The 25,219-nt window shown below is 43.1% G+C and overlaps 1 protein-coding gene across 2 annotated transcripts in view; it reads left to right on the top strand.

Annotated features, from left to right (window-relative positions):
• LOC124798104 (ral guanine nucleotide dissociation stimulator-like 1) overlaps nucleotides 1-25,219 on the top strand; it is a 576,462-nt gene that overhangs the window by 183,921 nt on the left and 367,322 nt on the right. The window lies entirely within an intron of this gene.

Raw genomic sequence — 25,219 nt, 5'->3', positions numbered from 1 at the left:
ATGAAACAGACTTGTAGAGGGATGATATGTCTATCAAGGACATTATCGATACCACTCCTTGCCCAGCTGTGTTAATGCTCCATCTCTGAGGCTCAGGAAGCTGATGGGACAAACTCCTGCCCTTCGTTTTTTTCTTTTCTTACACACAAACTCCAAACCGTCCTCCCTATGCGGTCTTCAGAGCTGGATAGAGTACTTGCCTCCGAAACACATAGTTAACATAAAATGTTTCTTCCTCTCTTTTATTTTCCGTTCTCGTTACACGAGTTATTTTCACAATGAGTGTGCGAAATTGCTCTACGTGCAATTAGAGCAGACTCCTCTTGATTAGACGAGCACCTCTTTGCAAATACGATATTACAGTAAAAGGATACTTTTTAGAATACCAAGAATTTACTTTGCGATTGGACTCGCATTACTGCCTCTTGCAACACATTGCCCATTGACATGGTGGTAAAAGTTGAGAATTCGATGTGACATCAGGCGTATAGCTTCCTTGGCCAACTGTACTGTCTAAGAGGGGAACATCTAGCGAGAGCCGTTCCAATACCACCCAGGTCAAGCCGTACAGACGAAGGTTCGTTTGGTGTATGGTGTCATCATAGACGTAGATGACACAAGCAGGTCACACACACAATGCTGTTGTTGTGGACTTCAGTCCTGAGACTGGTTTGATGCAGCTCTCCACGCACATACAATAAAGCTGCATGCTCTCGGGAAAAGTTACGGCTGTAGTTTCCCCTTGCTTTCAGCTACAAATGTTGTCGTGGCCAAGACTTCGTACACGTGGGATTTATTTTTGATTTTTAAATCTTCGTTGTGTTTGTATACGACGTTGGAAGTAGTATGACTGGGGACATGAACCAGGAGCTTGCTTGCTTCAATAACAACCGGGAGAGCCACGTATAACTGGCCATACGAAAAGCTACTCATACTAAGGTCCACGCCCGCAACACGCAGCCGTCTGGACTTCTACTCTGTTTATGGTCATGGCATAACATAAGCTCACTGGGAACTGTGCACTTCTGAAGTCAAATGAAAAATCGTGAGGAATAAGTGGGATTCAGTGTGTAAAAACCCGCCCGCCTGCACCGCTTCCCATGAAAATTCCCGCTTCTGTGATGTTACTTTGTAGAGAAATAGCTTTAAGCCTCTGTCACTGAGGCGATCTGAAGAACGAGGTAATGCACGACGCTTTCGATCAAAGTCATGCATCGGTTTTGGAAAGTGTTTCCAGAGAACGAGTTAAAGCCTGATGTTCTGGACCCGCAACAAGTCTCACCTCATGACCATCATTGGATTCTCGAGACCGTATTTTAGCTTTTCTAGTGTATTCAGAAAGACTCGGTCTTTTTCTAGCCTTTTTTATTCGTAAATAAAACAAATTCAAAATGAAATGAGTAAGCACTCGTATTACAAAGAAAACTTATAAATTCGTTTTTCCTAGCAAAGATTATAAGTAAAACCCCCAAAAGAAGCAAAGCAATTTCGTTAAGCGATTAACAGGTAAAGAGAAAGCATTACATCCGTATATCCTAACCAAATAAATTCACTGTTAGTTCGTATTCGCAAAGATAAGATTGAGGCTCGTAATTCTGTCACTGATGTAAACTAATGAAAATACATCAGTCACTGAGTTAAAAAAAAAAAACTAACAGCACCGTCTATCGGTACTGTGCTGTGCTAGGTCGTGATGATTAAACATCTGAATTACTAAGCTGCGAAGATGATTTTAGATAAAATGTTAAATTAGGAAATCTATTTTTTTTCGTGAAGCGGTTTTGATGAAATAAAGCCTATATGTTTCCCCAAGCTACGCTCAGATTACCTGTCAAAACCCTATAAAAACTCGTCAAGTGGTTTTGCAGATTAGCGTGTTCAGACAACACGACGATTTTGCAGTTTTATTACTAGTAAAACACACACACACACACACACACACACACACACACACACACACACACACACACACACACTTCAGTGCAGTGTTTTCATTCCGGCTTTTGTCGTTCGCAACCATCACGCACTATTTTTGTCAACTGTATACACAGATTTTGATAACACAATTTCATGTTCATCTAGACAGGTGGTGCCCCGATAGCAAAATTACGTTTAATTAATTCTGGTAACATTGTTAAACTCTCTGCACTAAAATTAACGGCAGAAAATTCACTGACAGTGCCAGTGACTTACCTCACATAACTTGGCTCAAATTTCAGTCACAATCCATGGTTGGGGAATGTGGTAAAAGCATGGTTGTGCACTGGTAGATTTTTCTTCTGAAATATAAGTCGCGACTATTGTCCGAGATGGGTAGGTTGAGAAGGGCCTGAACATCCGATCTAATTCCTCTAAATTTTTCTGTATGGGTCAGCTAAAAAGTGATGTGTAGAGTACTCCCGTTGATATGGTTTAAGCAGTGTACTGCACATCTTTGTCAAGATTCATGAGATGATCTGGGGGTGTCTGAAGACATTCGAAACTCCCTGCAGTGACGAGTGAAGTGTTGCGTCCAAGTACGAGGACGGAACATGGGAGACCTTTTACAAGTAAGAATAAGCAGTAACTTGCAACATGTAACTTAACGAAGCAGTACTGAAGTCGTTGCCAAGGTAGGCTGTGAATAAAATTGGAGCGTATTCTGAAGGGGACTAACTCAAAAAGTTCCACTGACAGAAAAGATTGCAACACCAACAAATAATTAATGCAGATAACGAAATTTCGGAAATACATTAGTCTCGGTAAGATATTTAAGTCGTTGACATTGCGAGATCACAGGTTAATGTAAGTGCGAGGTAAGCCACTGCTAATGTGAAATGCTGGTACATTAATAACCGGTGTCCCACCAGAATGTTGAATGTATTGTGTCTACAGCTTCCGGGTGTAAGTTTGTGGGATGGAGTTTCATGCCTGTTGCACTTGGCCGGTCAGTACATGGACGAGGCTGCAGTTGTCGGCCTATGATGTCCTATATGTGATCGACTGGAGACAAATCTGGTGATCGAGCAGGTCAAGGCAACATGTCGACACTCTGTGGAGCATGTCAGGTTGCAATAGCCGTATGTGGGCAAGCTTAATCCTGTTAGAAAATACACCCTGGAATGCTGTTCATGAATAGCAGCAAGGCAATTCGAATCGCCAGATTGAGGTAACGAATTTGCAGTCAGGCAGCGTGAGGTGAAAACGAGAGTTCTTTTGCTACCATATGAAATCACTCCCCAGACGTCCAGGTGTAGGTCCAGTGTGTCTAGCATGCAGACAAAATTAGAATTAATTTAATACCTTCAGCTGCTGACGGGCGTTGATATATATCAACGGGGTCAGGTGAAAATGTGTGCCCCGACCGGGACTCGAACCCGGGATTTCCTGCTTACATGGCAGACGCTCTATCCATCTGAACCACCGAGGGCACAGAGGATAGTGCGACTGCAGCGACTATCCCGCGCACACCTCCCGCGAGACCCAAATTCTCACCTTGTATGTCCACACACTACATTCGCAGTGTCCCACCCCAACACACTCATTACTCGTGGAAGACATTCTTACCAAGTCCCGTAAGAGTTCAGGGAATGTGTGCGCATCCGCACAGAAGGAGGAGGTCATGACCAGTATTGCCAGAACTTGTATACTTAAATGGATATGGTGTCTGTTCTTTCGGACATGTCCGGCCATCACTGGCACCGAGACAGGACCAGCTTTCAACACAACAGACCTCTACCCTTCCCTCAAATGAACTGTAGCTTGATACCAATGGAGCCACACATGGCGGTGGTTTGCTGTCAGTGGAATGTATGCTACATGGCGTCTGGCTCGGAGCTGTCCTTGAAGTAACAGATTCGTTACAGTTCGTTGTCATTGAGGTGCTATCTGCTAATCAATTGCTGCTGCATATGGATTACGATGCGCCAGAGCCATACCCCGAATACGATGGTCTTACCTCTCGGTAGTGTCGCGAGACCGTCCGGAGCCCGGCCTTCTTTCGACCGTGTATTCTCGTGACCGCCGCCATGAGCAGTCGTGTACAGTGGTTACACTACTGCCAAGTCTTTCAGCGATATTGCAGAAGGAACAGCCGGCTTCTCGTAGCACTATTACATGACCACGTTCAGACTCAGTGAGGTGTTGGTAGTGGCGCCTTTATCGCCTTGACTAACATCAACTCACCACGTCCGATCTCAAAGGTTAGAAACGCTCAGGACCTTTAAGGTTCTATTTAAAGCAAACCTGATTTGCAACCTCATAGCGGCGCTTCTAGTCCCACTCTTCTGCTACTGGCTCGAAATTTGAATAGACATTTTTCAAATGTAGAAGCACGCCTATCAAGTTCATGTCGCACAACTCCTCCTTGATGTTGCAGTCTTTTTCCGTCAGTGTAGTATTTCATATTAGTGCAGTATTTCAAACTGAAGTTAGTGGCTGTTGGAAGCCACTGATTCGCAGTTACGTCGCAAACGGCTCGTTAGCAGACCCCATATTTGCCAGAGTGCTTTTGCTACACGCGTCGGTTTTCGATATTACAATATCCATAGTCTCACCGCGTCATAACCCCTTTAACTTGCAGTCCATAACTGGTTTGGTGCCCAGCACAGTTACCAGGAGTCGGCCGTTGTGGCCGAGGGGTTCTAGGCGCTTCATTCCGGTGCCGCGCTGCTGCTGCGGTCGCAGGTTCGAATCCTTCCTCGGGCATGGATGTGTGTGATGTCCTTAGGTTAGTTAGGTTTAAGTAGTTCTAAATCTAGGGGACTGATGACCTCAGATGTTAAGTCCCATAGTGCACAGGGCCAGTTACCAGGAACATTGAAGAGCAGAGCGCGGCCGCCTAGCCGTCCCCTCCGTGTCCCTGGACCGCATAGAGCCCGTCCTCTGGCGTGTAACTGTACCGTACTGTACACCGCTGTGTGTGACGCCGACTGTTGTGTCTGAGACGGCGGCCTCGCCGTGGTTTGCTAGAGCGCGCTAACAGGCGCAGCGGCTCCTTGCTACTCCGCCTCCTGCCTAGCACACCGGTTTCTCAACTGACCTGACCCCGACTCTTCTTCAGACACGACTGTCACAAACCGACACACGTACATGTTGCTTTGGCAGTGGGTTTTTGTGTTCGTGCAGCCATCTGGAAACACTCAATAGTTAAAAAAAAAACTGTAAGAGTCCAGATTGACTAAATTTTGATTCTTTCTCGCTCTTAAAATTAAAAAAGTTCGAGTCATGTTCTTTAAACGAAATGGAACAAAATTAATTAGGTAATTTTTCTTTTTTGGAGGCGATGACTAGCCTCGTAGACGTGATCCGGTTGTGTCCTACAGCTTCGTAATGCTGTTGGCTGGTAATCTTGTTAATTTCTCTTTTATCAACAATTTTTAAAATAAGGAGGTACTCACAGGAGCGAATATTACCGAATCACCAGTTTAATGACTCATTGTTAGAGAATATCGACAGGAATTATGTACCGAAGAATGGAAATAATATTACACGTTATGGAGGATAAGGTTGAGTTTCGAATCAATGCAGGACCGTGCAGGGTAATACTTACCTTACAACGTAGGTTGGAGAAAGACAAACCTACTTTAGAGCATTCGCAGATTTAGAGAAAGCTTTAGATAACGTTGACTGGAATACATTCTTGCTTCCAGATTCTGAAGATAGCGATGATAAAACACAGGGGGTGAAACGTTATCTACAATTTCGACTCTTATACCTGCTATCTGATTCCTATAAAAGAGCGTGAAAGGGAAACACTGAAGAGACGGGAGTAAACAGCGTTGTTACCTATCCCCATAATTATTCAGTTTTGACATCGAGCAAGCAGTAAAGGAAACCAAGGAGAAATTCAGAAGCGGAATTAAAGTTCATAAAGAATAAATAAAAACTTTGCGTAGCGATTTTCCGCAGCAGCTGTTAAAATCAGTTATTATTGGTTCTTTCGTCTTAGGCTTACTGCAATTAATTAAACATAACACGAGACGCGTTTCGCTTTTGTTTACAAAGCATCTTCTGTGATCGCTGGTATTTCTCTGCCTCTTCTTTACGTATTCTCGAAATCACTGCTCCTTGTCTCTTTGTTACAGTGACTGATGTCGGAAGGAACTTTGTTACACGTGTAAACTTGGCAGTTTTTGCGTTTCTGCGTTTTTTATTACGCTGAATTTCCGTTATGCGAAGTGTAAATAACGCAAATGCAGCGTAAGAAAGGGTGCGGACAGGCAAAAACTGCCAAGAGTATGTGTGTAACGAAGTTCCTTCCGACATCAATCACTGCTAATAAAGAGGGAAGAAGCAGTGGTTTCGAGAAGATGTGAACAAGAGGCAGAAACACCGATGACAACATAAGCTGCTTTGTAAATAGAAGCGAAACGCGTTTCGTGTAAAATTCTGTTTAATTGCACTAAGCTTAAGATGGAGAAACCAGTAATAACCGAAAAACTTTGAGGTTTGTCAGTGACCCGTAATTCTGTCAGGAAGACTAGTGGACTGGGACGAGCAGAAAAACGGAATGGATAACGTCTTGAAAGGAGGTTATAAGATGAACATTAGCCAAGTAAAACAAGGATGATGGGATATAGTTGAATTAAACGAGGCTATCTTGAAGGAATTTTTGAGAATCGAGACACCAAAAGCAGTAGATGGATTTTACTATTGGCCAGCAGAAAACTGATGATGGCAGAAGTTTTGAGGATATGAAATGCAGACTCACTATAGACCGGGAAATATTTCTGAAAAAGAGCTATTTTTTTACATATTTCTGAAGGTATGTGCCTGGTACGGAAGCGGAGAAGTCCCCTGTAAACAGTTCAAAGAGGAAGAGAGTAGAAGCCTTTGAAGTGTCGTGCTCTAGAAGCATATTGCACCTTGAATGCGTAGGTCAAACAAATGATGATGTACTGAACTGGAATGGGAAAAATGGAAGTTTATGCCACAGCCTCATTAAAAGAAGGGATCCCGAGGCATCAAGAAATCGTCACTGCAGGGTAGAATGAGTGAGGGTGGGTGGGGGGTAAAAGTTATCGAGGGAGACGAAGGGGTGTATGCAGTAAGCAACTTCAGATAGATACAGGTGGTAGCACTGATGCAAAGATGGAGAGATGTGCACAGGATGACTAGCGTCGAGAGGGGCATCCAACCAAACACCGGACTGAAGATCGCAACAACATGAATTTTTTCACACATTGACTGTGTTTTGAGATTTGTCTGATGCTCCTCTCTCTCTCTCTCTCTCTCTCTCTCTCTCTCTCTCTCTCTCTACAGGAGTGGAAGAGGACAGAGGGGAATGTCTGACAACTGATTGCGTACATCTCGAGCCATGGTTAGTGCAGTGACTTGTAGACCATAAGTAATTTTGATCAGTGACATCTGATGTCGCATTGGAGAACGATCGTGCTATAATAAACTTCTCTGGTCCACAGCTTGTGAGTTATAATGAGCGAACGTGGAACATGTGCGCTGCACACCAACACAATCTCCAAACAGCCAGCGCCGGCTTGACCCTGAAGAGCTTCCGCCGAGGCGGCATCAGCTCCCTTGTGAGACAGGCAAAACATGGAGATAAGACGGGCGGCAAGGCTGTTTACTGACGCCGTGCTCTCAGCACACTGACTGAAAACTCCAGTAGCGGCGAAAACCGCACAACTTGCAGCAAGAGAGCAAACAAGGCGACTCCAAGGTAGATAAGTCAGTTTGTACGGCGTAAGAGGAGAGACTGTTCTAGCGGCTTAATTACTAATAACCTAAATTGGAGGATAACTTTTACGCTCTTCGTAAGAAGTTTTAACGCTTGTATAATACCGAGAGTGCTTCATAGCTGAAAGTAAAGCGTTCGCGCAGAATTCTTTTGTACTCGTGATTGCGGCATTCTGTGAAGTAAACTGAACTTTTCGGTCTGATATTCGTCAGGATGACGACGTACGCAGATTTAAGATCAGAATGACTCACAGTTATCAGAAAAAGTTCAGAATTCATCATTCAAAAAGGAGTCACTGGAACATGGAGCGGTTTTCGTAGCAATGCACAAGAACAGTGAGATGATTGCCATAATGGTGACAGTTTTCACCTATTAGGGGCCGCTGTAGTTGTCCCAATGCTGATCGCTCTCAGCGAACAGTTTATTCGCCCATCTAAATTTCCGTCTGTCGTTAAAACTATCTCCGCAAAATTATTTTTATTTGAAAAAAAAAAAACGATCTTTATACTCATTACATACAAATTTTATGAGCAAGTTTCACAAAAATAATGTTAAGCATCGGACAAAAGATTTTTTTCTAGTGTAACAATTACAATGCTTCACTTCACTAAGAACCCACAGTAAAGACAGTTAAAATGACTATGCCGGGCCTTTCCCCTAAGAGTCATTAGATGCATTTTTCCTGGCGTTTCGGCAGATATTTACAATTTCGTTTTTGCATTGTGTAGCTGGAGTCAGCCCATACAAACAGTGCTCGTCACGTCTATCGTGCAACGCCTAGAGTCGTCCGAAAGCGTCTGTTTGTTCCCATTACAAATAAAATTATTTTTAAATCGGAATTTTACGTGCCCATTCCATAGAGCGCTCCCAAATTAGTCTAGTCTGATATTCGTTTTACTGGTGTGTGTTAACAGGGACAGTAAAACACGGAGAATAAACAGCAACCCAGCAGCGACTAAGTAGCGCTGCATGCTTGGCGGTTGCAGTCAGCGCGCGCCGGGGCAGTGTTGCCACTGCTGGAGTACTGGCTGTTATTCCAATGTTACTGTACATATCGATAAAACAAATATCGCACTTGGTTAACCTGGAACCGCTCTATCGAATGGACATGCAAAATTCAGCTTTAAAACAGCCTCGGATCTACGATATTTCCGAACCGGGGAAGAAACTTGATAGTGGCGGCCCCCCCTCCCCCCAATCACATTCGAGCATTTGAGACAGGACGCTAAAATTTTTTAATAAATCCATTTTTCAAAAATGTGTTCGTTCTATAGCACACATCTTTCTGAAGAGTTTGATTTATAACACGTGAAAGTTCAAGGAAAAGTAAGACTTGTTACTTGGTCTCAAGTATGCCAAAGGGCAGTGCCTCGCCTTTTCACACACAATTCTTGTATCGCACGTCACTGTATTTCGCTCAGTTGAATTCAAACGTGTATATTTTGTAATGGAGCCCCCGCCCATTAAAAAAAAAAAAAAACAAAAAAACCTCACAAGTAATAAGTAATAATTGGGTTCGATTATTTGTGACCGGGAAAGTAAGAACTCTTCAGAAAATTTGCATTAGGTAATAACTTTCTCTTCTGTGTGACATAAAGTTAAATATAGGAAACGTAAAACCAGGAAAGGCAAGAGACGAGCAAGACAGTACAGATATCTTCAATCCTTAGGTCTCAGCATTCTTTTCTCTTCAATCTTGCTACAGCTTTGCACTTCGTGCTTTCCTTTCTGCGAAAAAATATATTACCTCATCAAAACTCGTCAAACATTTTGCTACATGAAAAATCAAAATGTTGTAGAATACAGAAAAGGCTGTTCATACGAAAGGTATCGAAGATGGCGTGTTTTCCGATTTTATTACGTCTATTTTGTCACTGTCTGCTAGATAAACAAAATAGGCTTTTCTAATATTGCAGCACTTTTAACAAACACCAAATAAGAGAGACTGTTTTGTCGCAATGATCATTTTTATCTACCTCATATGCATAAATAACACAACTGAATGTAATTCACGAAGTACCAATATCAAATGCCTGTTATGCCTATTACATGCGAAAAGTTTTGTGTTAGAAAATAGTTTCCCATTTCATTCATATGCTCCAATTTTTCAAGCGTCAGATCGGAAAGTAATAGTAATAGAAAATTTTTACATAAATCTGGAATATTCATGTTCTTCCATATAATGTGGGTGCCGTCCCCGTTTCTTCCCTCGTCCTAACAAACAATCTCGTGATCACTGATTCTGTAACTATTCCTGCCACTGTCAAACCTCATCCTCCGGTTAACTTCACTAACCCTGCCAGAATCACTGGTTTAGTTATCCCGCATTTATTCTCCCGTGAGATGTTATTACGTGTCCGTACAACGCGTTTTCCGCGCTATTCCGAGAATAGAACTCAAGCGGCTGCTAACCGGGGACTGTATAACTTGCCCTTTGTTGTGTAGCAATCTGGCAATAACTTTCTGTCAAAATTTCAATTTCCTCCATATACTCAGAAGATAACATGTAATCTTTTTTACCTTTTATTCTCGTTAGTCGTCTATTCCCACTCCGCCGGCCGGAGTGGCCGAGCGGTTCTAGGCGCTTCAATCTGGAATCGCGCGACCGCTACGGTCGCAGGTTCGAATCCTGCCTCGGGAATGGATGTGTGTGATGTCCTTAGTTTAGTTAGGTTTAAGTAGTTCTAAGTTCTAGGGGACTGATGACCTCAGAAGTTAAGTCCCATAGTGCTCAGAACCATCTGAACCATTCCCACTCCGGTAGTCTGAATCTATGGATATCTCTGATAGTTATAAGAACGCTTATCATTCGCACAACCAGTGAATCACATAAACAGCGATTTGTATTCACCCGTTCAGGTTTATTCGGCTCAGCTCGTATAGCCCCGTTAGCCTGCAGGAATTATTTTTATTTCTTGCTGCGACGGGGATTCCACTGGCAGAGACATTAGGTACACCATGCACGCTTTCAAAAATTGACTTAAAATGTGTTCAAAAATCCACAGGGATGCGTTTGAAAATCATATGAATAATAGACAGACCACCGTGCGCTAGATGCTAGGCACTTTGTGAAACAAGATTTTTTTTTTTTCTTCAAGAATATGAATTCGTTTGTAATGGGAAACAAATAGACGCTTTCCGTCGACTGTGGGCGTCGCATAAACCTGCCGAAACACCAGAGAAAATACGCCTGACTCGTGTGTGTGTGTGTGTGTGTGTGTGTGTGTGTGTGTGTGTGTGTCCTTCACTTACACACAAAATGTTACTACAGCACTTTACTATCCTAGCAAGTGTGTCCGGATTATTCCGTAACCTAATTTGACCTTTTCGCTTTCTTTTTCCACTGCGTTTTTATGCTGGTTATCCCTTTTCCTCATAAACAAAGTATCTGCCTTTCCGCGCTCGGCCAAAATTCTGAGTTTACATCCTAAGTGTATTTTCCTGAAGTAAAAACAGCAGCGCATATAATTTCTAGGAAAGCCAGAATTATATCGCTAGGAATTGCAATGAAACAATATTGTTCCTCATTCCGCTGTACTTGACAGTGCGCGCTACAGGATCTATACAAAGATGTTTCATCTGAAATATCCAGTGCTGCAGTATGCGAGGAATGAAATATTCACGGACTATGGAGTGGCGAATTTATAACTCCACGCACGCAGTACAAATTAACTTTTCAACTGCTTAATTATTGTAGTGTTTTTTGCGTCTTTTTTTGTTGCCTCGATGCTGCTGAGAGCGGAGCCACAGAAAGCGCGGGCACGAAATCACATACCTAGTTCCCTGACAAAATAAGCGCCTTTTCAAAGCGTTGCGCAAATCGATTTCACTGATTAGAGTGAAAATTACAAAACTGCATTTCTGCTAATCTCCTTTTCTCAATGCTTTCATTTTATGACGACTTTAAAACGTGAAAAAAAATTTCCAATCTATCACCATTACTGTTGCCATAGAAACTGATCAGGTATTTCAGTACAATGAACGATCTGTGACACAATGGAACAATCAAAATGAAAGTGCCTGTTCAATTAAAACTGCTTCGTTCGAAAGTACCTCAGTAGCATCGAGTAAATTCGAATACTGATGAAACACAAATGAAATTGATAATGTAATTGAAGTTTTCACAGCTGCTGTATCCTTCCTTGGAGACGATATTTTTTGGGGCGTGCCATTGGTCTAAAGTTTAATTTCCTATTCCGGGTAACTTCTATGGGGGATGGAGAGAGTGGTCTCTGGATTTTTCGAAGTTTACTGCTTTAAAAGGCAGATGCTTCGAACACAGTACTGTTCAAGCTAGACGAAACAGATAATACCTTTATTAATGAAACTGTCAACTCAGTTTTCAGTGTGGTTTTACAGACTTCATAAAGCTTCAGAGATTTCCGTCAAGTCCGCTGCAACCCCCTTGTAAACGGTGGTCAGGGTTCTCGAAATCTGTGTACTGGATGGATGAAGGATGGTGTTAGAAGGAAAATGCTTGTCGCAAGGGTCCTTGAGACCTGTGAGCTGTTTGAAAGTTTTCACCGTAGCGTCGAAAGTTCCCCGACGCGCGTGCTCGTTATTCATCCTAAACTCAGTCGACCACGCACTGGTTATTTCAGTAGAACACGTTTGCTGGCTGATCTTATGTACAATAATTTCCCGTTGTACTTGTTTCCATTTACGGTGAGTCGTCAGTTTTAGACAGAATTTTTGATCACTTACATTCGCATGTCTTCTTCATGGAAAATGATTAAGTAACAGCAACAGAGGAAGACACAGTGATAAAAAAAAACTACTTGCAAGTAGCTTTCATCGCCGTTGAAGATTAATACAAAAATACACTTATGTGGTTAAGTGTAGCTGTTAAATTGCGTTAATTGTCGAGGACGATTAACAAATACCGCACTGTTATGGAGAAACTGATATCGGATGTAACATTTTATCAACGACTGCAGTATTTTCGACATTGGCATTAAGGTGCTTGACCAAAATACAAATTTACATATACAAAATAAATAAATGCGACTGAGACTCAATAATGTCATTTCGGCGTAAACAGTTACAAATTAAAAAGAAAATTCATTGCTTTAACGGTATTTATATTTAAAATGTTGTACTAAATCATCTTAGTGTTATTACTCATTTGCCGCGCGGGGTTAGCTGAGCGGTCTCAGGCGCTGTAGTCATGGACTGTGCGGCTGGTCCCGGCGCAGGTTCGAGTCCTCCCTCGGGCATGGTTGTATGTATGTGTTGTCCTTAGAGTAAGATTAAGTAGTGAGTAAGCGTAGAGACCGATGACCTAAGCAGTTTGGTCCCGTAAGATTTTACCACAAATTTCCAAATCAAGGAGATTTTAAATCAATTTCCCATCCTTTTCGCATGACTGGGTAATAACTGAAAATTAAAACTAATGTACGTTGCATAGACTGGTCTTTGAACTGCTGCAATTTTTATGATTCCTGTGGCGGCAGCAGTATTTCTTATCAGGATTTTGCCCACAGTCCTCCGACGGGGGGAACAACGCGGACCGAGGTCATTAGAGACGTAGAAAAAGTATGAACTACGAAGAAAACAGGACGTGTCCCATTTGAAGGAAGTATTTTGATGCCTATATTCGCTATTTTGGAAAAGCACTTTTAGCCTAGATCTGCGTGACCAGACGGGGATCTGAGCCACATCATTCGCAATGAGAGTCCAATACCTTACTCAACGGCTGAATATCAACGTCCGTCGTGAAGACTATTTACGTAACTATTTACATAAAGTTACAGCCAGTCCTTTGCCCACCTTCTTTAGCGTATACACACGTGTACTCTGCTTTTAATTACATCATTTTCTGTGGGACGTCGAAGTCCAAAAGAGAAAAAACGTTAACACGGCGTAGCTCATTAGCAGCAATTAAAATTTTTGGCTGTACTCCGCCTTCTAGGCTTGCAGCAGTGTTAAGTAGAGCCGCCGTGCAGTAGCGCTGTGACTTCAATGCCACTCTATAATCTCTCATCGGCTTTCTGACGTTACCCGACAGCGAGAGTTCAATGAGCGGACCGTTCTCATTAAACCCTGATGGACGCTCTGCGCCGTGTATTTGTAGTTGCCGTTATACCTGAGCGGCTTCGTGCTGCGTCCTTAGCTCTCGGAGCTGCGGGCCTGGCGCTAGTGATGTTGATTGGACACTCAGTTTTGTGGACTACTTGAAAATGCAGTTTGTGAATTTCTCTCCTCGTTATCCTAATTTCTGTTACGTTCCTCTCATCAGAGGTGTGACGATGCTTTGCACTACTTTGAGCTCACCGAGTACGACGTGTACTTAAGTTTCCCACGCTTGTTTCCACGGGGCACCTGAAATACGGAAGCAAGAGTCAACGGATACCAGTGGAATTTCCAGCATTCTATTCTGCATTCTCTGGAGTTGGTTGCTATATCCTGTTGGGAGTTAACTGTATTTGTACTTCTTTATATATATATATATATCCCCCACACACACACACTTCCGTTATCAGACTGAAGAATTCTTTGATGCCTCAGAATGTTTGTCCTATGTGTCCTACTAACCATTCCATTAGCCATTACTTTATTTTCGTTGCAGTTCTACATCTACATCCATACCCCGCAAGCCACCTGACGGTGTGTGGCGGAGGGTACTTTGAGTACCTCTATCGGTTCTCCCTTCTATTCCAGTCTCGTATTGTTCATCTTGGTCTCTTTTTAAAACGCTACCCAATCCGTTCAGAAGCTCTTCCAGAATTATAATGTTATCAGCAAATCTCCAGGTTCTTATTCCTTATTTTTTAAATTTAAATTCCATTTCCAAATTTCTCTTTCATTACCGTGACACCTTGCACATTGAGTGTAGACCAGTCAACACTGTCAAAACATTTCTCTAAATCTACAAGTGATGTATATGTAGGTTTCCCTTTCTTCAAGAATAAGTTGTAGGTTAAGTATTGCCTCGCGCATTAATACATTTCTCCAGAACCCAAACTGATCTTTCAACCTATACCTACTTCTACATTCTTCTGTAAATAATTCGTGTCAGTATTTTGCAACGAACTTACGGTATTTAGTAGTATTCACATCTGTCAACACCTGCCTTGTGTAGAATTCCAATTATTACATTCTTCCTGAAGTCTGAGGGTTGTCCACCTGTATCACGTATCTTGAAAACAATTTGGTCATGGCACGCTATCCCAAGAATCTCAATAACTCCAATGTAATTTCATTTGCTCTAGGGGACTTGTTTCCACTGAGTTCTTTCATTGCTCTGCCATTTCATCTCGCAGAACTGTATCTCCCATCTCATCTTCATCTACTGGCTCTTCCCTTTCTATAGTGCCGTCATCAAGTTCAATTCCATTGTACAGATCCTACAAATGTTCTTTCCTTCTTTCAGCTCGCCCTTCTTTGCGTACTGTTTATTTGTTGTCCCAGCTCTTGATGTTCATACAGTTGATCCTCTTTCCTCGAAACATCTCTTAAAATTTCTTATAGGCAGCTCTTGTCTATCCTCTTGGTTTTGTAAGCTTCCGCAGCCTTCCATTTGATGTTTAGCCTGTTCTCATTTATGCATACTTGTTAATCTCAGTGGTAAGACGTCTATATTCAAGGTCTCCTATTTCATTTACTGTATTTTTTGATTTTCTCCTTTCATCAATTAAATTTATTATCTCCTACATTATACAAGGATTCCTACCTGTGAAATCGTTTGTTGCATTGACTTTTTCATCTCTCAAAGCTCTCCATCGTTTTCTGTTGTATCCCTTTCCCCTATTTCAGTCAAACGTTGTCTAACACTTCCACTGAAACTCTCAACAACCTCTGTTTGCCTCAGTTTATCTAGGTCCTATCTCCTTAATTTCGTATCTTTTTGCTATTCCTCAGTTCTAATCCGTAGTTCAAAACCAATAAATTAGACAAGAGTTCACATCTTCCTTGGAAATGTCTTACAATTTAGAATCTAGTTTGTAAATTCCTGTGTTACCATTACACACAGTCGGTCTGAAAACTTCCAATGGTCTCAGAGGTCTTCCATGTACGAGGTGTGTTTTTTAAGTAAGTACCGTTTTGAAATTTAAAAAAGACGTGCTAAGATATCTCAATCATTTTATTTTTACGTGAAAGCCTGTATCTTAATCTACTTTTCTACATAATTTCCGTCAATATTGAGGCACTTGTCATAATGTTGTACCAGTTTTTGAATACTCTCCTCATAGAAGTCTGCCGCCTAACTTGTTAACCACTGCATCACCACTGTTTTGACTTCATCATCGTCTTGAAGACGCTGACCACCCAAGTGTTCCTTCAAGATGAAACATGGTTCCTTCAAGATGAAACATGGGTGGCCTACGTCACACCAGAATCAAAGCAACAGTCCATGGAATGGCGGCATTCAGATTCACCCAGTAAAATGAAGGTTAAGCAAACAATTTCTGCCGGGAATATCATGTGCACAGTTTTTTGGGACAGAAAAGGAGTACTGCTTGTGAAATTTCTGCCTCGTAATGAGACAATCAATGCAGCAGCTTACTGTAAGACACTGCACAATCTGCGCCATTCAGTTCAGAACAAGTTGAGCAAGGGCATCGTTTTGCTGCAAGACAATGCCCGTCCGCATGTGGCGAATCAGACCAAAGATCTCATCACGGGAAACTCTAGATCATCCTCCGTACAGCCCCGATCTTGCGCCCAGTGACTACCATCTGTTCCTTCACTTGAAGAAACACCTGGGCGGTCAGCGTCTTCATGACGAAGTCAAAACAGTGGTGATGCAGTGGTTAACAAGTCAGGCGGCAGACTTCTATGAGGTGGGTATTCAAAAACTGGTACAACGTTATGACAAGTGCTTCAATATTGATGGAAATTATGTAGAAAAGTAGATTAAGGTACAGGCTTTCATGTAAAAATAAAATTATTGAGATATCTTAGCACGTCTTTTTTAAATTTCAAAACGGTACTTACTCAAAAAACACGCCTCGTATAAAACCTTCTTACATGATTTTCAATCGAAGTGTTGGTGATGACTGAATTACACTCTGTGCGAAATTCTGCTAGGCGGCTTCCTTTATTATTCATATCCCCCTATTGTTTCTTTTTCTTCTGTCGAATTCCAATCATGCATCGCAATTAAACTTTCAATATCCTTTAACCATCTGAATAGTTTGTTTTCTCATCATACATTGCATAACCGTATCCAAAGTTGTATTGCTAACGTTATACATACCTGATCAGAAGTCATGTTCTTCCTGCTGATGCACTTTACTAATTGCCACTTCAAACTATCATTTTCCCTTTTTAAGTTCTCTTACGTAACTACCCAAGTAAGGGCCTTAAGGCGCCCATTCACAGCCCGACTGGTCACAACCCGCTCGTAGCCGCCGCCGACTGTGTCTGGTCACTGGTGACTGCTTGGCAGACCTTACTTGCATGCACTGATAGACTGTAGGCTGGCAGGTAGAGGGCTAGGGTAGCAGGTAGAGGTTCGCCGGTCGAACCGACGGACCCGGACCATGGACGCGACCACGAGCCCATCGCCCACACACAAGCGAGCGCGTCGTGGCAGACCCGCTCGCCGAGATGTCGACAGACCGATCCTGCTCTGTGTGTGTGTGTGTGTGGGGGGGGGGGGGGGGGGAGGAGACCTAGAGAGTGGTGCAAACAAAGGTCCTTGATGGACGGAGGGGGCAGTGGAGCGAGGTTCTGTGCAGTGGTGAGTCACCCTAAATGACGTGGCACTCGCGCGGCCGCGTGTGATCCTGGCGTATGCCCGAAGAAGTTGGGGTGGCGGCCTCGATCTCCTCTTCGCGGTTTATACTCGGGTCATTAGGTATAATTGGAATAATGAAAAATTCTGATTAAAAACCATATAAAACAATAGGTTGAGTCCCACGCTATAGAAATAATTAAAAGGTGGAGCTTTACTGTTCATCATAATGCCTCTGCCCACAAAACAAGGGAATCTCTTAGTGATTCCAAGAAAATTACATAAATCTGCTGTATCGGGTGTGTATACATCCCACACATGAACCCCTAATTCTTTCACCAGTTCTACCCACAAAACAAGGGAATTTCTTAGTGATTCCAAGAAAATGACATAAATCTGCTGTATCGGGTGTGTATACATCCCACACATGAACCCCTAATTCTTTCACCAGTTATTCCTAATCACCTGCCTACTCAGTGTCTTCCTCGAATGAAGAGATTTTTTAGAAGTACCTCACCATTTACTCACATTTTATTTATAACTTTTCAATGACTGAGAATTTGTGTGTGTAATCTTTAACATGAGTGCTTTCACACAATACGAGGTCGTATAGCTTAACGCGCAGCGTGTTAGCTCGAGAGACATGGAGGTGAGATAGACAAGGATCGAATCTGAGCGAAAGGAACACAGAAAGGAGAAAGACAGTTGGCCAGGAACACTGTCCGGTCTGAGTGTGGTTTTAGGTGGTTTTCTACGATCTTTTAGATGAATTACAGGCTGTTCCGCCATCTCTGCATTAGAAGATATGATACACAAACAAACCACGAGGACACACAGAAAAGAGTGTACACGGTTCACAGACAGATGTGAAAGTTTCGTTAGTTCTTGCTAAAGACTGAGACACGGGCAGTTCATCTCGAAATAAATAAATGTTAGGTTTGTTACTGTTTACAGTGGTCTTCCATCAATACTATAATCGAATAGTAAACTATCTCTCCACCTGCTTATATGCAAAACTTTAAATAGCCATGAGTTATTGTCCTCATCGAAATGAAAAGAAATTACCGCATAAAAGTAAAAGTAACTGCTCGACTCACGAGGCAGTCAAATGAAAACCGAAGTGGTGGCCGAGCGGTTCTAGGCGCTACAGTCTAGGACCGCGCGACCGCTGCGGTCGCAGGTTCGAATCCTGCCTCGGGCATGGATGTGTGTGATGTCCTTAGGTTAGTTAGGTTTAAGTAATTCTAAGTTCTAGGGGACTAATGACCTTAGAAGTAAAGTCCCATAGTGCTCAGAGCCACTTGAACCATTTTTGAAAACCGAACACCCGCCACAACGAGACCTTGAAATGGTTCCATTCGAAAGTAATGACTGCACGGCTTAAGACATTTTTCCCCTCTGGAAGACAAGACAATCAACTCCTGTTTCGTAGAAAGTGGTCGGCCGATGACTGAACCACAAGCGCACCCACTCTTGCATTTTCTCGTCCTAGTGAAACCGACGTCCACGCATATCTTCAGGTCTCCAACGATTTGAAAATAACACCGTGAAAGATCCTGGGTGTACGGAGGATAGTGCCGTGTTTCCCATACCAAATCGCTGAAACGTAAGCTTCCTCCGATTGGCCGTGTGAGGGCGGCCGTTACAGAGAAACAGCCTGATTCCTCTCGATAGCATCCAGGGCGTTTCGATTTCGTGACGCGTCGCAGTTTCTGCCGAGTATCTTCGTAGCGCTGCGCAATGATTTTGGTTCCACGCTCCAGGAAGTGGACGAGCTGAGGGCCCTTGCAATGGAAGGAGGTGGTCATCATGATCTTACTGGAACTTGTGTGAACAGCTTTGGATTTCTTTGGTGCGGGAGATGTGGGATACTTCCACTGCCATAAAGCCATAACACCCAGCAATGTTATCAGACGGAATAAATCCTGATGCACGAAACGCCCGCCGCCACTCTGCCAATCGGACGAAGCCACAACGATTTGGTTGGGAAACACTGCAACGTCCTCCGTACAGCCTAGATCTTTCACCGCGCAATTTTCACGTCTTTGGTGATCTAAAGAAAGACATGCATGGACGTTGGTTTCAGTCTGGAAGAGTTGGTGCGGTTGTTGTGGGACCGTCAGAGGCCGATCGCGTTCTAAGGAGCAGGAACAGATCGTCTCGTCTCCCATTGGGACAAATGTTTTAACGCGTGTGGTGATTACATTTGAATGGAGCCATTCCTTGGTCCTGATGTTGCGGAAGTTCGGTTTTCATTTGACTGCCCTTCATAATTCATCCACGAAAGAAGTTGCTTTTGAAACAGTTGTAAGGTCGATTCTTGACTCTTGCTCTTCTTGGCCTTACCTTGGTGGGTTAACAGAAGACAGACGGAAAAGAGGAGGGCGGGGGGGGGGGGGGGAGGAAAGTAGGGAGAAAGAGAGAGAGAGAGAGAGAGAGAGAGAGAGAGAGAGAGAGAGAGAGAGAGAGAGAGAGAGAGAGACAACTAAGAGCAGCGCAGCAGCGCGTTACGCGTTACGCGTTACGCGTTACGTCACTGGATCGGTCGGAGGAAAGAAACAATATTGCACTAGAAATAGCTTCCACCGAATATCGTAAGGTGGCTTGCGAGGTATAGATTTAGATGTAGGCATAATTCAGTGTTTGTAGCAGCCCTGCCCGTCTCGTAATTAGTGAGTACGTAGTCACTTACCAGCTCGTAATGTGGGCGTGTGGGTGTGAACACAATACTGCACGCTGCCGAATGCTGGGCCAGAGGCGGTGACAGGTGGCGCCGCGCTGGGACAAGCAGTGCTGGTGGGCGGGCTTCATGTAGTCACAGAGCAGAGCTCAGCTGGCGCTATGAGGGTCACGCCGGCCGTACCCGCCAGCCAACAGCCGTGGTCCGCCTGACTCACGGAGAAACACCCGGCCACCCACACCCACCACTCTACCTCTCGTTTACGCAGCCGGGAAGTTCAGTCACAGGCGGAGGGCACGGCGCGCCTCTCCGGGAGCTCGTGTGGACGGAAGTCGACCGGTATTACCGAAACAAATGAGCACAACCTGCTCTCGCATGGTAGTTGTGGCGCGATAAGACAACCGAAACAACGCCCTTCCTGTAGGCCATTACAATTTCAGAAAAGAGCAATCCTGTTGGACGAACATCCGCAACTATTATACAAGAGGTTGAAAATACCGCTTCTGTTGTAAATTTCTTTTATTACCACTACCGGTTTCGGGCTTTCATAACCCCATCCTCAGGTGTCGCACTAAAAATAGTAAGAGGCGGCAGATAATTTTTAAACGCCGCAGAAAAGATATAAAAACATAAAATTTCATAAAAAAGTTTTAAAAAACGTTTAGATACCGCCGGTCGAGATAGGTGCTGTGGAACCTATGTCAGTGCGAAAGTGACACCAAGCAGTACTGCGGACGACTGCCTGGGTAGGGAAACAAACAAATAAAACCAGGACACAAAATTAACGGCTTTCGTTGCCACTTGTTGACAAACTGCCTATTGGCTTCTGTCTCGGGTTCTTCGGCCGACGTTCGTCTAATGATTTTACTGACGTTTCGCCTGCACGAGTGGCTGGCATTGTCCAGCCTTCACCACCGGCAATGGAGAGTGAAGCCTTGACAATGCCAGCCACTCGTCTAGGAGAAACGTCAGTAAAATCATTAGACGAACGTCGGCCGAAGAACCCGAGATAGAAGCCAACAGGCAAAACTAGGACACTTACATTGTGCTGTGGTCCCCGAGCGCCGCGGTGGACGTGTACTAGGCGCGGTTTGCTACCTATGAGCAGAGAACAGGGAGTAGTGAATGCGAACGAGGAAGTAAATTGGTAAATTATATAATAATTTTATATCGCAGCTTCCACTCAGTTTTACCACAGTTCTGCACCGACCTGTTCAATGCGCTTCTTTACTACGCATAATGCACTTATTTCGTGTATTTTTACGTAATTTTGTTTTTTCTACATTTTAAATGTAAACCACTAATTCAAATTGTGAACGGCCGGGCTAGTGGCTCCGCGTTCTTCTCTGCGTCAATAGATGGCAGCACTTTTGCCACTCTGGTTTACCAATTTGCATCCCCGTTCGCATCCGCTACTCCCTGTTCTCTGCTCGTAGGTAGCACACCACGCCTAGTGCACGTCCACCGCTGCGCTCGGGGACCACAGCACAGTGTAACTGTCCTGGCTTTTTTGTATATTTCCCTACACAGGGTGTCGTCCATAATACTGTCTGGTCTCACTTTCGTGTTGACACAGGTTACACAGCACCTAGCCCTCCGGCGGTTTCGAAACGTTTTTTAAGAGTTTTTAAAACTTCTTATGAAACTTTATGTTTTTTTATATCTGTTGCGGCGTGTAAAAATTGTCTCTCGCCTATTGCAATTTTCAGTGCAACACTTCAGGATCGGCTTACGAGAGCGCGAAACCGGTCGTGATAATGAAAGAAATTTACAACTGAAGCGGTATTTTCAACCTCTAGTTCAGAAAAAAAAAACTGTTCCACTTAAAACGAATCGATCACGTATGGTTTTGAAGCTCGAGCTTCTAAGCTTTGTTTAAAAAATCATCTGCGTGTGAGAAAAACGAATATATTGATTTCATAGAGTTGTTCTCATGTAACGTGTGCTTTAGACGTCGTATTCAATTGCTGAGCAAAACTGACTGTTGATTGGTCCCGTGTTGCGCATGTGAACAGGGTCGCGAATTAAAACTTTAAACTTCATGAATTGAAAAATCTGAAATAAAGGAAACGAATCTGATAAAATGCCAAAGGAAACTAATTGTGTGCTCAGTGAAAACTACATAACTAAAACTCACTATCGAAGTACATTATGAACGTTGCGCGGGTTGATGTTCAAAGTTTGAGTTGGAATGTCCACAGAAATAAATGACTGCTCTACTCGAAAGAAAATAACTGTTTGAAATTATCAGCTTTGTTCACTGAAAATTAATGTTCTAGGTAGTATGACACCTGACAATCCTGAGTGCACACCATTTGCTCAAGAATGCAAGGAGAAATCTGCCGTGAAATACAAATGACTTACCTCTTGCTCAGTATGCTTTTTTGTGTGTATGCGGCACTGATGTTCTCGAGAACAAACACAAATTAGCAGATGCAGTAACTAAAGATAATTTAATCCTCTGTATTTTTTGTGCTTGTCAGTAACAATCAGTGATTCGTATGGCGTAAGGTGCATTGCACACACGACAGAATATTTAAAACTTTACTGTAAATCATGGAGGTGGGTTTTACTTTAAAGAAAATCGTTTTTGAGAAAACAAACTCTGATCATTGACGAAAAGGCCGCACAACATAGGAAGACTGCAACAATTACAAAATTCTCTGATTACAAATAAACTAATCTTTAAAATTCTTCCTCAGTCTTTTCCATCAATGTAGAGAATAAGAAAGTATTATAAGTTTTCATCTCCATAATAAAGTATTCCAGATAGATTCTCCCGAATTCACAAATACAAATTCATGATCCTCTGTTCTGGAACTGCACACGGAAGCATGGTGAATGTTTTTGAGGAATTGCTCCCCGCATATTAAGCTTCTGCAATTTACAAAACACAGTGTTTATGTTGCTGCTGCGTGTCTGACCCCTGTTGATATTCACTCCGTTTCATATATGTTGGGCGTAAACAAAGCTTAGATTTGATGTCAGGCTGATACAAAAACAAATGAATATTGCCAGGGGCTAGATACACAACAGCAACATAAACATTGTTTTGTGAATTGCAAAAGCGTAATTTGCGAATGGAACTCCTCAAAGCCGGCCGATGTGGCCAAGCGGTTCTAGGCGCTTCAGTCCGGAATCGCGCGACCGCTACGGTCGCAGGTTCGAATCCTGCCTCGGGCATGGATGTGTGTGATGTCCTTAGGTTAGTTAGGTTGAAGTAGTTCTAAGTTCTAGGGGACTGATGACCTCAGATGTTACGTCCCATAGTGCTCAGAGCCATTTGAACCATTTTTGGAACTCCTCAAAAACATGTACCGCTGTCATGTTTTGATGTGCATTTCCACAACTGGGGAACATGCAGACGAGGGCGGATACTTAGAAAATCACTATTAATACTCGGAAAATTCAGCCGTTAAATAATTTCGCCCAACAAAATTTAAGTTTATATACGATCTTTATAGATGAAATTCGTCAACCAAACCCACAGAACATCATCTAATTGCAGATAAGTTACCAGTATACAATATTATAAAAGAGGATCCTACAGAACCGAACAATATAAACATGACATAATAACTACAGCAGACAAACTGTTTAGTCCCTAACTTCGTTAGAATAATTAGTACTTAAAACAAGCGTGTCTTGGCTTTATTATTTTTAATTGTGTTTATATTTGTAACCTGTGTCTCATTGATATTACCAGATTCAGAGATCAAGCGATTTACTGGTAGGGGAGGTTCACATCCGTTAATAATATGTATGCCTAAGTGTATCCCGTATGCCCTAAGCATACATGATTGATGTAGAAATTCCAAAAGAGAACATCGCCCAGCCTAACCGCAAGCATACACACTACGCTCACATAATATGCTATTATGCTCGTATTCTCGCGAGCGATTGAACGCCAGTAACAAGTTACGTCATACCATTACGAAAAAAACCTGACTGAACATCTCGAAACAAGTGGTTAAGAATATTAACAGTACCAAAACTACCTATCCCTGCTGCGTACTACGATTTGCCGAAAAAATTAGATTCTTTCTCTTTAAATAGTTTAACATCTTACGATATAAACTTGTAGAGACACGGAACGTAGTGCTGTACTCCACGTGTAGCGACGAACGTTTTTGGAAAGGCTTTGGTTCATCGTGTAACTAAGTGAGGTACAGGTCTACAGCATGGGAAGAAATAGAGAATGTATAGAAGGTGTGCAAGTGCTTCCCAGCGGGGCCCACATGTTGCCGAGATTGTTTCGGTTATGCTACAGAAGTTATGCCCAATCTCTTAGACATTCTCTGTACAGTCCTGATCTCCGCCCCCCCCCCCCCCCCCCCTCCCCCGTGCGGTTTACATATTTTAGAAGACCTCACGAGAGACATTTGTGGTTGTGGCTGTCGATTTGTTTCGGACGAAGAGGTGCACGGCTGGGTATAACCTCGGTTCCGTAGGCACCTTCAAACAGTTTTTTTTTTTCGATAAATATATTAAGTGCATGAAATGCATTCGCAGTTGCGCACGCGAACAACCATCAGCTATATTAGGGATTGAGGACAATGGAAGTTCGTGCAGGACCGGGACTCGACCTTGGAGTTCCCATTATTACCCGAACAGTTGCCCTGGCTATCCGTGCACGACTCACGGCCAGACCCATACTTCAACATCTCGTCGTTCTTGCGCCACAACCTGTGTTCTTACACACATCATATAAGTCCCATACAGGCGAGGACATTTTAATTGAAAGTCGATGCATGGCCGAAGCAACTTTGCATCGTTCTTCTAAACACAAGCACTGCAGTATCGTACTTATTCGCCGATACCAGGCAGCGTCTTTCAGTTAAAATGACCCCCCCCCCCCCCCCCCCCCCCCGTACTGCAGTTACATAATGTGCGTACGGGTATGGGTTATGGCGCAGGAACGACGACATATTATGGAAGTTTGGGTCTGGCCGCGGATAACCAAACCGGTTTAAAGCGACCGCTTGCGTAAAAGCGGGAAATCCAGGTTCGAGTACCAGTCAGGCAGAAATTTTCATTGTCATTCCTTTATACAGCTGACGGTTGTTCGTACTCACAGCTGAGAATACAATTCATGCATTCATAACGGCTGTAGTCGCCACAGTGCCTGTTTCTTTGGACATGCATGCATGTTCGAAGGAATATTGCATCGTTATTCTTAACAACA

The sequence above is a fragment of the Schistocerca piceifrons genome, chromosome 5, assembly GCF_021461385.2.
Source record: "Schistocerca piceifrons isolate TAMUIC-IGC-003096 chromosome 5, iqSchPice1.1, whole genome shotgun sequence".
NCBI classification, from domain to species: domain Eukaryota; kingdom Metazoa; phylum Arthropoda; class Insecta; order Orthoptera; family Acrididae; genus Schistocerca; species Schistocerca piceifrons.
Note: the sequence above shows the minus strand (reverse complement) of the source record. Positions and strands in the feature narration are given on the sequence as shown.